Source organism: Piliocolobus tephrosceles, chromosome 6 (genome assembly GCF_002776525.5).
Source record: "Piliocolobus tephrosceles isolate RC106 chromosome 6, ASM277652v3, whole genome shotgun sequence".
Classification (NCBI taxonomy): domain Eukaryota; kingdom Metazoa; phylum Chordata; class Mammalia; order Primates; family Cercopithecidae; genus Piliocolobus; species Piliocolobus tephrosceles.
The window spans coordinates 36,423,499-36,439,178 of record NC_045439.1 but is presented as its reverse complement, the minus strand read 5'-3'; the positions used below and the strand labels follow the sequence as shown (position 1 = coordinate 36,439,178).

Here is a 15,680-nt window from a genome sequence, read left to right as displayed (position 1 = left end):
GGGTACCCCCTCTGCTCTCCTAATTATCCACTTTCCCAGTGCCTGGAGAGTGTGTTACCTGTGGCTAGAGGGAAAGAGACATCTGAGGTAACTGCATGATTATGGACCTAGGATTTAGGGTATGATCAGAGGCAAGGCAGTGTCAAAATCCTCAAAGGGATCACTCGCGCTGTTTCCCAAAGATCAGGGCAAAATGAGGGAATTTCTAATTTTTTGGACATTAGTCTTTTCAAGTAGATGCCTTTTTTTTTTTTTTTTTTTTTTTTTTTTTTTTGAAGGTTGTCATGCCTTGTCGGGTAGCTCTACAGGGTAGAAAAGATTTTAAAATCACAAAATTTTATTCTCCCCTTCCTTTCTTAGAGAATAAAGACTTAATCCTTCATCCTAAGAACTGGAAACTCTCTGTAATGTCCATCCATCTGTCCATCCATCCATCCATCCATCTCTGCAACCTGATCTTTTCCTTTCTTTTCTTTTCTTTCTTTTGTGAGAGAAAAAAAAGAAAGAAAGCTCTGTCACCCAGGCTGAAGTGCAGTAGCATGATCTTGACTCACTGCAACCTCTGCCTCCCAGGCTCAAATGAATCTCTTGCCTCAGCCTCCCAAGTAGCTGAGATTACAGGCATGCGCCATCACACCCAGCTAATTTTTGTATTTTTAGTCGAGACGGGGTTTTGCCATGTTGGCCCAGCTAGTCTCAAACTCCTGACCTCAGGTGATCCACCCGCCTTGGCCTCCCAAGGTGTTGGGATTACAGAGGTGACCCACTGTGCCCGGCTCAGGCTGGAATCTTACTGTCCAGAAATGCAGACATTTACTCTGCCCTGCCTCCCAAAGTGCTGGGATTACAGGCATGAGCCACCACACCTGGCCTGCCACCTGATTTTTTCAAAATTTTCCACACAAACTCTGCGCTTCAATTCTCTTCATTATGCCCCAAACATGTCATTCCTCTGCTCACCCCAAGAATCCTTCCTTCCTTCCTTCTTTCCTTCCTTCCTTCCTCCCTTCCTTCCTTCTTTCCTTCCTTCCTTCCTCCCTTCCATGATAAAGATTTCCCTCCTTCTTTGCTGCCCTGTGGTGGGAAGTGCTTTATATTGCTGCTTATGTGTGTATTCACGTGAGTGGGGGTATGATGGAGTGGGCTGAGGGTTAGGAACATTGCACTATACATTAGAGGGAGGATCTGGCCTTCTTGAAAGTAGCCTCTATATGAGTATTGCCCAGTTATTCTCAAAAGGGAATTTAATCTTCAACCTTCATATCAGTGGGCCTGTGAAGGTTTCATCTCTGCATGTGACTCAGTTACTTACAGTTCCATTTGGGCCCCAAGTTTGTCCTGACTCACTTCAAGGAGGCTGGGGTGGGGGAGACAGGAATATTCACAACTCCAACTCTCTCTTTTTTCTAAGTCAAGAGAAGTAAATGTATGTGTGTGTGTGTATATATGTGTGTGTGTGTGTGTGTGTGTGTGTGTATGCCAATGGTCTGGGAATAAATGATTGCTGTGCCCTGAAGTTGACAAATCCCCTTCTTGGAAAGGCAGTGAGAAGAACCTATAAAATCATTTTATTTAACAGTGTGTCTTTTCCCAGCACTGAAGAGAACAAGTGGCTGGTTATCTGATTCATGGCTTTAGAGATGTTGGATCTCTCTGTCTTGTCTTCTCTCACTGCTGGGAATCTCATTTTGAGATAACAAATTTGATCCAAGCAGAAAAGAGAGAAGTTTGTATTGTATACACATGAAACGTTGGGTCCAAGCAAAACCTTCTAATGATTAGGAAGAGAGAGGAGCTGGCTCTTCAGGACTTGCGTCAAATGCAGTCAAAACGCCCTGCCTTCCACCCTAATTCTCTGTCCACTCAAGCTCTGAGAAAGCCCATATTTCTGGTGGATAATTTCTAGAGACCCTTGTAAATAGCAAATCCAAGAAAGATTGCTGTCCTTGGGTTGAGCAGAGAAAATATTTCAATTAGAGACTTAACTGCATGGGAGATTAGCTGATTCTATAGACATTTTCTTGACTGAACCAATCAGGGACGTCACTAAAGCAGAGCTGCAGCATTGCACAACCGCACTGGGCTTCAGGCACACAGAAGCCAATGAGAATGCTGCCCCCTGGTGTTGTGCAGCGCAGCAGCACTGGATGACAGAACAGCCTGCAGGTTGCATGTTAGCTACTGTCACCATTTGGGGTGTGAATTGCGGATCCCAAAGGGGTTGTCAGAAATTTCCACCTGTGAGAATTCTAAATGACTTGTTTTCCAGTTCAGAATTCTTCCCTTCTTCTCCCAGTCAAAGGGGAAATTCTTGTTTTATACCACCTGGAGACAATGTAGGACCCAGGCTACTGAAGGGATGGAGGCAATGGGCCTAAGTGCTTGTCCCAGCTCGGCTGCAGGAATAGTGGATCCTTTGTGCTAATGTGACAATCTAGCCTGCTGCTAGTTTCACAGAACCTGGTGACCTTGGAAGGAACGTAGTAGGCAAACTTCTTGGGAGATAGACTTTAAAAGCAGAAGCTGAGATTTTCACAAAGGTGGAGAAGGGAGACAAAAATCCTATTTTCTTTATGCTTAAAGGTCTGATGTTATCCTTATGGTCAAAGCAAGAGGCTGATATAGAACAGACAAGCATAGATCCAGGACAAGGATCAGGGTGAGACTAGTAAGTCAGAGGTGCAACATTTAAGGGTCTACCTAAAAACTCAGTAATCACGATCAATAATATGTTAATGCAATGATTTTTAAAAGTTGGAATTAATGCAACAAATCCATGAGAAACAAAATATCAAAATGTTAAATAAAGACAGGTTCCTACCCTGCCCTTGCTGACTCACTTCATTTACCTCAGCCTAACCCTAACCCTAACCCTAGGGAGGCAACTCTAGTGGTCCTCTGATGCCTTGTGGTGTAATAGACAGAATGACACCAGGTACAGAGCAGAGTCTCAGTTCCGCTGCTGCTACTTACTTACTATAGGTTCTCCTAAGCCTAAACAAGGAAGACAAGAGCCTGTTTCTCTTTTGAGATTGTTATGGGTCATGACATGAACAAAAAAAATACAACTTTTGTTTTTGGAAACTGCAGGTCTCCTTCAACTGTGTGTATGTGTGTGTGTGTGTGTGTGTGTGTGTGTGTGTGTGGTGTGTGCGTGTGTGTGTTTAATATAACTAGGGCTTTTAGTTCACCCTCCAGAGCTAACACCTTAAGCCTTTCAGGAAACCAGACAACATTCTCAGCCTGTCAGGCTCTCTGTTCGTCTCTTCTGTCACTCCTCACTGGCCCTTCCTTGTCTTCTCTCTCACCAAAGGAAGTACCTGCCCTTTGCAAGAGCTCAGCTCTCATGTGCCTGCCCAAGGTTTGCCATAGGCCACATATGTTTCTTATCTTTAGACAATAGGGAGGAAATGGGAGGAGGGTGGAGTGTCTTCTTTGAGGACATTGCCTTTGAACTATACTCTGGACAGGTGTTGCCTAGTTTTCTCTGGCCCTCACTTTTGCCTTCTGCCTTGTCAAGCTTGCATGAATGGCATGCACTTATTTGTCAGCGTGGTCCCCCTTGGCTTGGAACCCTCTTCTCTGCCACATAACCCTACTCAAACCACTTTCTCTTCTTACCTGGCCTCTTGCAGTAACTATGTAATTTATCTCCCTGCTTCCATTTCTCTTAGCCTGTTATGGTCCATTCTCCCCTCAGCTGGAATGCTTAAAAACAATTTTTTTTAAAGAAAATTGTAACATGCTGTTCCCCTACTTAAACCTTCCATAGGTTCCCATTGCACTTAAAATTAAAATTGAAACTGCACAATCCAACCAAGGAATTCCGAAACTTTAGCATACTTGGAATCATCTGGAGAGCTCGATAAAACACAATGCGGGGCCCCATCCCAGAGTCTGTGACTCAGCAGGTCTGGGTAGGGCCTGAGAATTTGCATTCCTAACAAGTTCCCAGGTAACACTGATGCTGCTGGCTCCAGAACCACAGTGAGAACTGCTGATCAAGCCTGCAAAGCCTGACCTTGCTGTCCCCACTCCCCTACGCACCTTCTACTACTTTTCCACCACCCTCTTTGCCTGGCCATGCCTGCCTTTGTTCTGTTTTCTCAAATGTCTTGTCCTCATTCCTGCCTCAGGGCCTCTGCACTACCTGCTTCCTCTGCCTGGAGCTTTCCTTTTCCAGATGGTCTCACGACCAGGTTCTTTTTAAATGTCTCAGCTTACATGTCACCACCACCTTGTCTGCCCGGTCTGCTTGGCCCTCCAGCCACTCTCCATCAAATCATTCTGTTTCTGTTTATCTTGTTTATTTATTTGTTTTTCAATAAATGGTCTGTTTCCTTCATCAGAACAAAATCTCCGTGAGAGCAGAAACCTTGTCTGTGTTCTTTGCCAGCACCCAGCACAGTCTCTGGCACATAGACAATACCCAATATATATTTGTTGAATGAATGAATGAATGATTAATGAATACCAGTAAGTGGTGGAGCCAGAATTTGAGCCCAGGCCTTTCTAACTGCAGAGCCAATCTTAATGCTTAGTGTGTGATTTGTGCTAGGGATGCTGAGACACACTTGGCTGGTCTCCCTGACTCTATTCTCGCATATACTACTCCCTCCGGAGTACTATTATCGGGCTACTCTTAGGAAAAGTTCACCTTGATAGCTCCTGTTTCCCTTCCCAAACAAGTCTAACCTCCTTTTCCTGGCCTTCAAAACATGGATGAAAATAGTCACCTTGGCTGGAATCACGGCTCTGCTGTCAAGTTCATTTATTTGGTTATGACTTTGGTTAAGCATAGTCTCCATTGTTCTTTCCGATGATAGATGCCATGAAAATCATTATTCATTTGATCATTTACTGATTAAGAGCCTGGGCCTTAGAATCAGAGACGTCTGGATGCAGTCATTATGTTTTAGAACTTAATGAGCCTCAGTTTCCTTAATTTAAGATGAGTGCAATAATAAAACCTACCTCAGGGTTTTTGAGAGGATTAAATGAGATTATGGAAGCAAAACCACACAGCACAGTAACTGGCATACAATAAGCAGTCATACATGTCACTTAATTTGATGATGGTCTGTCTGTTTAAGTTATAACTGGAGCAACCAATAAAATGATTTTTTTTTCTTAATTCCCAGGACAGGGTCAGAAGAGGGTGAGAAGTTTGGCAGGTGTTGGAGGTGTTGGTTTGGGACCAGGTAGAGTGTTTTCTGAATTCCGTGGTCTGGTCTGCGGAAGAACTACAGATGAAGGAGTATGCTTTAAGAGGTCTTGAGTTTCCACAACATTTCCTTATTTTTTTTTTTTTTATCACTGCATATCCTGTCTTAGGAATTCTGTTTGGAAGTGGGATCATCTTTGCACTGTACCTGCTGTCCTAGTGGAAGCCAAATGCCTTTTCAGGGTAACATTCCCTGTTATCAAACACTGCTCTTTGGTCTCTCACAGGGTGGATTGTGGGGCAGTTCATCTCCATGTTTCAATCCCATTAGTTAAACACAGACAGGCCTTCCAGGGTCCTGTTTTTATCTCCATGGGGGTATGTGTGGGAGAACCAATGGTATCAATACGTACTCTGGAGGGCTCCTCAACCTTGGATAAGGAGAAGTTCTCCGTGGATGTCCAGTAGGTAGAGGTGGCAACTGAATTTACTTCTTTCTAGCCCTGCTTTTATTGACAGATAAACCCCCCCACCCATACCCATTTCTTTTCCCAGAAATGCCAGAATCTGATCTTTGGGTCCCAGTACCAATTTCTCAAGTTCCTTTTGCACCCTGCCCTCGCTTCAGTGAATTCTCCTGAGTCCTGCTCCTTTACTTTTTTGCCTGGGCAGACTGCAGTGGCAGAAAGAGTCTGTTTCCCCTGCAGAAGACGTCTGTCCTTCCTCCGATTTCCACTTTTCACCTCTGTTCAGGGGCAGATGGCTTGTAGCCAATACTCATTTCAGGTGGACATTTATGTATTCCTGTCCTATTGAAGGAAATAAAATAAGCTTGGAAAAGCCTAGACTTATAGAGAGGTCATCACCAGTCGACAGGAGCCAGCCGGGAAAGCCTCTGGATCCCTCAGTTAAAAACATGTTTGTTTATATGGCACGTCTCAGGGCTGCTACCTTTCCAATGCCATTCAGGTCACGAAAGAGTCAGGCAGACTCGTTCACCTGAAACAGGAGGTGGTGAAACTCTGGGGTGATAAAAGAAAGCAAAACAATAGTGGCAGTAATATAATACATTTAAAATTCTACATCTACCTGGAGGGCCTTTAATCAAGGATTTCAAAGCACTTTCCCAGATCTTGCCCATTCATCTTTACCACATCCCTGGGAAACAGCTGGCAGGTAGGTAGCAGAGCATTAAAATTAGGGTACTGTATCATTATCTTTGATACCAGCACTATCTGTTTAGACAGCATTTTCTCTAAAGCACTAAAGAGCTCCATACACATTGTATTATCTAATTCTCACTTATTCATACAACATCCCCCATATTTGCTGCCTTGCAGGTGATTTGGAAAGCTTTGGATCCACAGAAATGCACAACTTTACTGCCTACTCCCTCCCCTCCCATTGCTGCATGATTCACAGGCACTTCCCAGTGCTGATCTGGCTGACCGTAAGCCACCAATACCATGGGCTGGACCACCTACCTTGTCTATCACCATGACACAAGCACCCTCAGCACACACATTCAGTTTTATGTCAGTGATACCAAAGGTGGTAGGAAGAACAAGTCATAAATTCCCTCAAATTCATTTGAGTCTAGTTTGTTGGGTTTTAAAACCTCACTTGTATGGCTATCAGATGGACTTCATGGTTATTATGAAGATACAGCATTGGGAATGGATCTGCAGGGTCCATCGATCATATAAACCCATGGTTGAGGCTAACCTTCACGCACAGTCTCTGTCCACCTTGAAAGTGGGCATCACCTTTACAACTGGCCCAGGGGATTGCTTTGATTTGTAAGAACTTCTGTATTTCCCTTCCACTGAAGTCATCAGGCAAGTGACATTCTTCTGTTATATACTTATAGTACATGTTACTGTTGTAAAGAATCAATCTTGTAATTGTTTTCTTATTTGTCTTCTCCACTATCCTAATAAGCTCTCCAAGGGCAGGAGCTGCATTTGTTTTAATCACCCCTATATCTCCAGAGTTAAGCACACATCAGATGCTTAATAAAAGTATCTGTTGAATGAAGCTGGGCACAGTGGCTCACACCTGTAATCCCAGCACTTTGGAAGGTGAAGGCAGGTGGATCACTTGAGTTCAGGAGTTCGAGACCAGCCTGGTCAACATGATGAAACCCTGTCTCTACTAAAAAATACAAAAAATTAGCCAGGAGTGGTGGCAGGCGCCTGTAGTCCCAGCTACTTGGGAGGCTGAGGCAGGAGAATGGTGTAAACCCAGAAGGCAGAGCGTGCAGTGAGCCAAGACCGAGCCACTGCACTCCAGCCTGGGCGACAGAGCAAGACTCCATCTCAAAAACAAAAAAAAAAAAAAAAAAAAAAAAAAAAATCAGCCAGGCGTGGTGGCACATGTCTGTAATCCCAGCTACTCAGGAAGCTGGGATATGAGAATTGCTTGAACCAGGGAGGCAGAGGTTACCATGAGCTGAGATGGTGCCACTGGACTCCAGTCTGGGCAACAGAGTGAGACTCCATCTAAAAAAAAAATCTATTGAATGAATGAGGGAACGAATAATGGCATTTATCACATTGAACATTCTCTGGCTTAGGGCTTCCAATCACACCCTTTCTGCACTGGTGTAAGTTCCATGTCTGGGCATCATAATGGCCCCCACCCCCATGGTATATCATCATGCACCCTGGGAAACGCAGCCTTGCCAACCCTTTCCCCTCATTTTCCTCAGTTCTTGAGACACATAGGTGCTGCTTAGATAGAAGCCCCAGTCTCTTCCAATAATTTAGTTGAGCTCTGGGCTCAGAATGTTTATATGGCCTGCTCAAAAAGCCCAGTGCTTCCAGCAAAATCTCTCACTTGCACCTGTCGCTGTGGTATGGCGAGAAAAACACATAAACTCTGGGGCCACAGAAACTTGAGTTAAAATCTTAGTTCTATTGCTTATAGCTGTGTGACCTTGGCCAAATCTCTTACCTCTTTGAGCTTTTGTTTCTTCAGCAGTTACCTGGAGATGATAACATTGACATTGGGTAGTCGTGCGGGTGACATGAGAAAGCACAGGCAGCAGGCTCAGTAAATGATGGTTCCCTTTCCTTCCCTTCTTTCCTTGATCCCTTCCTTTGACTCATCCTCCCTCCTGGCTGCCAGTTATCGTCTGGATGCCTCTAGCTGTCATCCCCTAGATTTTAGGCTCCATGCTGGAAGAGTTGAGACTCAGACTATATTTAGATGCCTTAGTGCTTTCATTTTTTTATACCACTGTGTTGCTATGGTGATGGTGGAGAGGGGAGGGGAAGGACAGCTTGAAAGGAAAGATGGAGCTCAGTGGTGAAGATTGGTGGCCCTGGCTGTGGACTGTTCCTGGCTGGTACTCTCCAAGGAGATTTACCTGTGAATTCCATCAGGAGATGCAGCAAGGAGATAGGAGGAGGCACTGCTTAGTAAAGGCTCTTAGGAAAAGAGAAGATAAAGAGGACTGACTGTTGAAAACTGCTCACTCCACTGGCCCAGACACAGCCTTAACTCCAGGGACCTTCCTTAAGTGGCTTCTCTAGCAATTGAGTCAGGAGACAGCAAATCGGGTTGGGTGGAGAAATGACATCAGTTATGTTGGGAGTTTGGAAGATGTTCAGACCAGACTCCTTCACAGGAAGAAAGTCCCATCTTTATACCGTGGCCCAGGATTGTCATGGATTCTGTTCATTAAGGAAAGCAAAGTTGTACAAGGGCAGAAAAGAGGAGAAGTCCTTGTATTTGTGCACAGAGCTCTATTGCATTTTGTTTGTGCACAGAGCTCCACTCACTGGATTTGAATGTAAGCATGGTAGGCTCCAAGCTGATGTAGAAACTTGCACTGTAGAATAATCCAGTGTTCCTAAAATGGTTACACATCATTTCACTGGGTCCTCAAAAATGGCCTGGTGAAGTGGGATTATCTTTACATGAGAAAATGACATAGATAGGTTGGCAACTTGCCCAATGTCACATAGCTGGTAAATAGCAGAGCAAAGAATTGAACTCAAGCCACCTGGACTCCAACTCTAATGTTCTTTCCAGTATATCAATGGCTACCAAAACCAATTATTTAAAGCTGAAGAACATTTATGTGAAGATGAAAGCCTTTGGTGAAATAGAACCAAACAAAGCGGATATAAGCAGAGATGCTGAAGTTGAAGTGGAGAATCTCCCTTTGACAAAACCTCCTCCCACTTCACCTGCCAGAAAAGAGGGTCCTAGGCAGCACTCTGTAAGGGTAGTGGTTGAAGCACCCCTATTAGAAACATCTGGTATAACTGTAAAAGTGCCAATTACTAAGTCCCAGTCCCAGATTCTGATTTGTAGATCTGGGGTACTTTTCTTTGGACAAGCATCCAGGAAATCTGGATAAATACTAATTTAACTGGAGTTAAACAAACAACTCTTGACTCAGAAAATTGGGAGATGGAACAAAATTGCATCACCTATCTCTTTTTCCTATCTGATTCCTCAAGCTCATTTTTAGCAGCCTGAGGTCAGGCATGCCAAAATAATCAGGCTGGATTGTCTTGTGAAGTTTTCCAGCTGCCCTCTGGGCCTCCATCAGTGGCTGATCCCTGGGCTCTAGTCTATGTGGGTCATCAGGGTCCAGGTGAGGCCACAGCCATTGTTTGACCTTGGTGGGGTCATCACTGTGCCTACCAGCAGATACAAGGAGACTCTGGGTGAAAGGCAGGGAAGAAGGGTATCATATTCAAGAGCACAGGAGGGATGTTTATCCGATGAAAAGTCCCAAAGAAGCATGCAAGATTGGGACTAAAAATATATTTATTGGCCAAAGCAGAAAGTTTGGGAAAATCTGCAGGGAAATGAATACTTGATTTCTCATTCATCAAAGGGTTGAAAGAATGGTGTGGAAAATGAAGGAGATTCTGAAGGTGCTGTTGAAGGGAGAAGTCAGTGTAAGATTTTTAGTTCCCCTAAATTCTGAAGACCTTAGGATGCTCCCCTCACTTATAAATAACAGCTCCCTATGGGCAAACACTGTGTGTGACATACATTTAATCCTTCTCGTTGAATCCGTCTCAGAGCACTATTAAGTACTAGTAGCATTTCTATTTTGCCCATGAGGAATCTGAACCTATTAGAAGTCAGGTAACTTTGTCCAAGGTCATCCAGCTAGGAAGTGATAGAACGAGGATTTGATTCCAGTGGTCTGATTCCAAGAACCCTGCATACTTGTCCAAAACCGACTGACCCTAAATAGGTGTAAATAGCCCAATTAAATATCCATGATAAGATTTTTCTTAAAATATCAGATTATTTCAATTTTTTAAAATAATTTGTTGGGGGGTGACCCTACTAGGTGAAGCTTTTAGGTAATCCAGCACCAGGTAGGTGAAGGAACATCTGCAAGGGAGTTATATTCCCAATCTCCTTTGCTGCTTCCTGCTCTGGCAGGAGATTGCATTTGTTCAGTTGTTTTTACAAAGTCTTCTTCAAGCAAAATCTTGTTAAATCAACAATAACAACAACAACAAGGCAATATATTGATTACGTAAGCCCTGCATAGGAGGCAGAGCTGAGATTCCATCTCCTGAAGAAACTTTCCCCATGACTCAGGCCCACAAGCCCTCTCCCTCTTCTGAACCTGGTCTCATTTCTAGTCTGTAGCTACCACGTGGCACCCAGCACACACAACTTCTGTCTTCTCTCACCTTGCCCTGTGAGCCCCATGGGGGTGTAGCCGTGTCAGACACCTCTCTGTTTCTCCAATGCTTGGCCAAGTGAGGCTAGCTTAAGCTATCGAGCATTCCGCTGAACCAAAGGGAAAATGAAATTGCAGGAGGCCAAGGAATTATGGGTACAGAGGGAGGTGAGAATGGGTAGCCCAAATTCACCAGCCTTCTGTGTAATTTCAGTATTGATGGAAATGCTCTTGAATGAATTTCCTTCTTCCCCATCTGTACCAATTCCCTTAGGTCATAATTAACTTTCATATCCCGGCACTTTGTCCTGGGGTCAAGGAAGGACAGGTAGGGACAGGAGGTAAACAGGGGCAGGAAGTAGACATGACCTAGTCACAACTCACAATCCGAGCTCATGGTCCAAAGGAAGGTGACCAATTCTGGTTTTAAAACCCTTCGTAAGTTTAGGTTCCACATGATTAGTTTCTACTGTTCCATTTTGGAGACTGACCTAGCTCCTCTTCCCAGCATCTCCTTTAGATTCTGACAACATGATGAATTGATGGGTGCTGACGAGTTGATGGGTGCAGCACACCAACATGGCGCAAGTATACATATGTAACAAACCTGCACGTTATGCGCATGTACCCTAGAACTTAAAGTATAATTAAAAAAAAGAAAAAGAAAAAGAAAAAAAAATATGTAGAGTCATTGTTTTTCCAAGAATCCATGCCTCAAGCATGAAGCCTTCTGATGAGATTTATCATCTCTGGAGAGCTCTTTACAGTGGATGAAATGCTTCCCCATGCATGACCACTCAAGGGTTTCCCAACCACCCTGTAGGCTGGGCAGGGCAGTTATTAAGGATCTCACTTTATTGCTGAAATGAAATTATGGGGTTAGTTTTGGGGATATATTGGCCTATTTACTCTCCCCCAAAGGAAAACAAAATCCTGTTGAGGATTCAGCTGCAAATGTCTTAAGTTTTGGAAGAAGAAGAGAAAGAGAGGAGAGTCCTTTTTTCCGGAGACAAAATTAACTCTAGCACGGGTCAGCAGACAATTGATCGTATTTCCTATAACTTGTTGCCTACTACCAACTTCTAATCCCTGAAGGGTAGAGAATCCCAATAATCCTTTGCATGTGCACTAGGCACTTCTGTTTACAGTTATTTCATTTTATTCTCTTAACAGCCCAGTGAAGTCTATGCAGTTATGCTCCCTTCCACTTGAGAGTTACAGGAATTGAGACCTAGTGGTATCCAAAAATCTGTCCAAGTTCACATAGATGGTAAATGGTACAGCTCAGCTTAGGCTCATGTCTTCAGAAAATGAGGTCAGGGATCTTTTTAGTCTACGGCCATACCACCCTGAACGTGCCCGATCTCGTCTGATCTTTTTAATATTCTATTCCTCTCTGTCTTTGAGCATTACCCAATTCATACCTGGACATTCTGGAGGCAACAGAAACAGTATCTGAAGATGGTCCATTTCCATGGATCAAGGGTATTACAACACATGAAAGAAGTTAAGAGTGAAGATCTTGTAGTCAGGTTAACCTATGTTTGAGCCATGACTGACCACTTATAGCTGAATAACATTGGGAAAAGCACCTTTTTAAGCCTCTAAATTCTCATGTGTAAAAGGATGATGGGATAATTAAGTGAGATGCCCTCCTGCAAATTACTTAGCAGAAATTGCTCAATATAAACTCATTGCTGTTGTGATTCTTGACAATGCTCCTGACATTAATCACTAAGTCTGTTTTAATGAAGGGGTCCTGCATAACATTATATCACCTTGGTTATTTTCCAAGATGGAGGTGGTATCTCACATGCTTAGACATCTTCTCTATTTCACCAACTTTCCTATTTGCTTTCCTAAAAGCAGCTATAATGTTGTTTCTTAAGCACACCCTCCATTAAGAGTAGTTTCAATGTCTGTTGTTGTCAACCTTCTAGGGCTTGAGGATATAAATCCTGTGAGTGGGTGGTTATCTTATCTTTTCACTCTGCTGGTCATTATTCAGCCAAGCTGAACACATTTCTTTGTTTTCATTTTTTTCCTCACACTCTGTCTAGTCAAGTTTCTAAAGAGGCAAACATGTCATTGAAGCGATCAGACAGAACACTTAGCATTTTTCTCACACGCACACATTTTCAAAGTACTTTTCCATCTCTCTCCAATGCTCAATGTCTAGAGGGAATGTGGTGTTTTGGAGCATGGCATTAAGAGAGGGGAATATTGAATGTTTTCTGGAATTGTTATATGCCTAATGGGGACTTGGAAAATATCCATTGAGAAAGAGGAGAAATGGAGTTGGGGTGAGAAATTAAGAAACTGTCTCAGCTCAGAAAACTGGATTTCAGGATCTGAAGAGCTCTAGGTCTCCAGATTCCTAGAAGTCTGTTTCCCAAATGGTATTTTGGACCATGGAGCAGTGGAGGTGTCAAGAATGTGATGAAAGAAGAAGATGCTTGAGGAATAATGTTTATAAGGTGGATGATGGGAGGGAAGACATGGTTAGACAAACTGTGTAGTAGGGGAGGGATGGAAAAAGGTTTTTCTGGACCTCAGAAATTAAATTCCATTTACAAATGGCTATTGAGTTTCCAGGGGCAAAGTATGTGATAGGCATTAGGGGGTAAAGAAGTTAAAAAGATGAGTAAGACATTGTTCTTTATCTTAAGAGCTTCACATGAGATGGACAAATACTGAGAAAGAGTGACCCAGAATCCGTCAAGGCCAAATTCATAACCTACAGATTCTCTATCTGTGGAAATTTCTTCTGAGCACTGGTGTTGGGAGGGGGAATAGATTAGCACCCCATTTTTCATGCACAACAAAACAAAACACACCAACACACAAAACTGTATAGCAATAGTAATAATAATTATTATTTACTACTGATAAAACACATACAATCAGATTATGATTTCTTTCCTTCTATGCATTCTCCTTGGACTGTACTGGTATTGCCATGAAGGTGAAATATTGACCTGATTTCTCCTGGATAGCAATGTTTGCAGTTCAATCTGGTAACTACTTAATGTGATGCCCCAAGGCCCTTCTCTTACCTTTAACCTGACCCACCTCCCCACCTGCAATGACCCACATTGACTGAATCCCTACAACATGCCCAGTCCCGTTTGGCACCTAGTAAATGTCAGGTATCATAATAAGATGCCAACGCTATGTAGAAATGAATAAAACAGTTTCAAGATTTTGCAGTCCAATGGGGAAAGCAGACATGTAAGCAAATATTTATACTGTAGTCTCTGATTTATGAAACTGGGAAGAGCCTCAAAGACTTCAGTGTTCCAATATGTCCTATGCCACACGTTGTTTAATAAAATAACAGCTAATACTTACATGTCATTTAATATGCTCCAGGCACTACTATGTGTGGTTTATATGTATTAACTCATCAAATCTCCACAACACACCAGAGTAGGAACCATTATTACTCCTCTCTCAAAAATGATAAAAAACTGAGGCACAAGGAGGTTAAGTGACTGCTAATAAATGACAGAGACAGAATGTGAACTGAGGAGGGCTAGCTCACAGTCCACGTCCTTAGCCACTACACTATACTGCCTTTCAAATGAGATAATAAAAATTGCTTTTCAATGAAATGGAGGGGATTGTGGCTTCTCTCGTCACCTCTGAGTCTCTCTCTGGCTTCTTTATAGCCAGTATTTATTAAGTGTTCCTTATGAGCCAGATACTATGCTAAGTGCTTTCAACACATCTCATTTAGGTCTCATTCAACTTGATGAGGCAGGTACTAGCATTATCTTCATTTTACAGAGGAGGGACTGAGAATAAGAGAGATTCAGTAAAATCCAAAGTTGCACAGGGAAGCGAGATGAAACCAGGATTCCAGTCCAGCTTAGTTGGACTCCAAGCCCAAAGCCTTCCTTTGTTTAAAAAACATTATTTTCTTCAATTTCTTTTCTTTTCTTTTTTTCTTCTTTCTTTCTTTCTCTCCTTCCCTCCTTCCTTCCTTCCTTCCTTCCTTCCTTCCTTCCTTCCTTCCTTCCTTCCTTCCTTCTTTTTTTCTTTCTTTCTGAGATGGACTCTCACTCTGTTGCCCAGGCTGGACTGCAATGGCATGATCTCGCCTCACTGCAACCTCCACCTCCCAGGTTCAAGCAGTTCTCCGGCCTCAGCCTCCTGAGTAGCTGGGATTACAGGAGCCCGCCACCACACTCGGCTAATTTTTTATATTTTTTGGTAGAGACAGGGTTTCGCCATGTTGGCCAGGCTGGTCTTGAACTGATCTCAAGTGATCTGCCCCCCTCGGCCTCCCAAAATGCTGGGATTATAGGCATGAGCCACTGCACCTGGCCAATTTCTTTCTTTTTTTCTAAGACAATGTTATAGCACCAAAGCCCCCATTTGACCTGAATATTTTCTTCCTCTGTCATGGGCTATTTTTGCTGGAATCTCAAGAATAATAGGATAAGTATCTCTAGTTCCCTCTGCCTAAGACCAGACATGCCAAGCCCTCTGCTTTAGGAATGTGTTTGCATCCACCTCTTGCTGAGATGAATCAGATTCCATAAACCACCCTCTACTACCCAGAGTCAATGCTGAGTTAGGCGTGCTGGAGGCAAACCGATGGGGCTTTCAGCAGAGGAGTCCTATGAAGTTCCAAAGGCCCTGATCGACTGGAGGCAGGCTGCTGCTGATGTCAGCTTTCATAGGTACCACTATCCAAAGCCTTATGATTATCCAAGAAACGAAATATTCTCAGGAATCTCTAGCCATCTAACATAGTTTTAAAATTGCTACAATTGCCCAAAGGGAAAAATAATTCAGAATCATTCTTATCTCCAGATGTCCTTGTCAAAGTCCAGGCTAGCGTAT

The 15,680-nt window shown here is 43.2% G+C and overlaps 1 protein-coding gene across 5 annotated transcripts in view; it reads right to left on the bottom strand.

The window, feature by feature from the left end:
• SLC8A3 (solute carrier family 8 member A3) overlaps positions 1-15,680 on the bottom strand; it is a 142,981-nt gene that overhangs the window by 28,165 nt on the left and 99,136 nt on the right. Inside the window, exon 1 of one of the 5 annotated variants that reach the window (XM_023230253.1) lies at positions 8,120-8,372. The exons of the other annotated variants lie outside the window; for them this stretch is intronic. The gene's annotated coding sequence lies outside the window, so the exon portion shown is untranslated. Of the gene's footprint in view, positions 1-8,119; positions 8,373-15,680 lie in introns of those variants that run through there. 5 annotated transcript variants of the gene reach the window in all.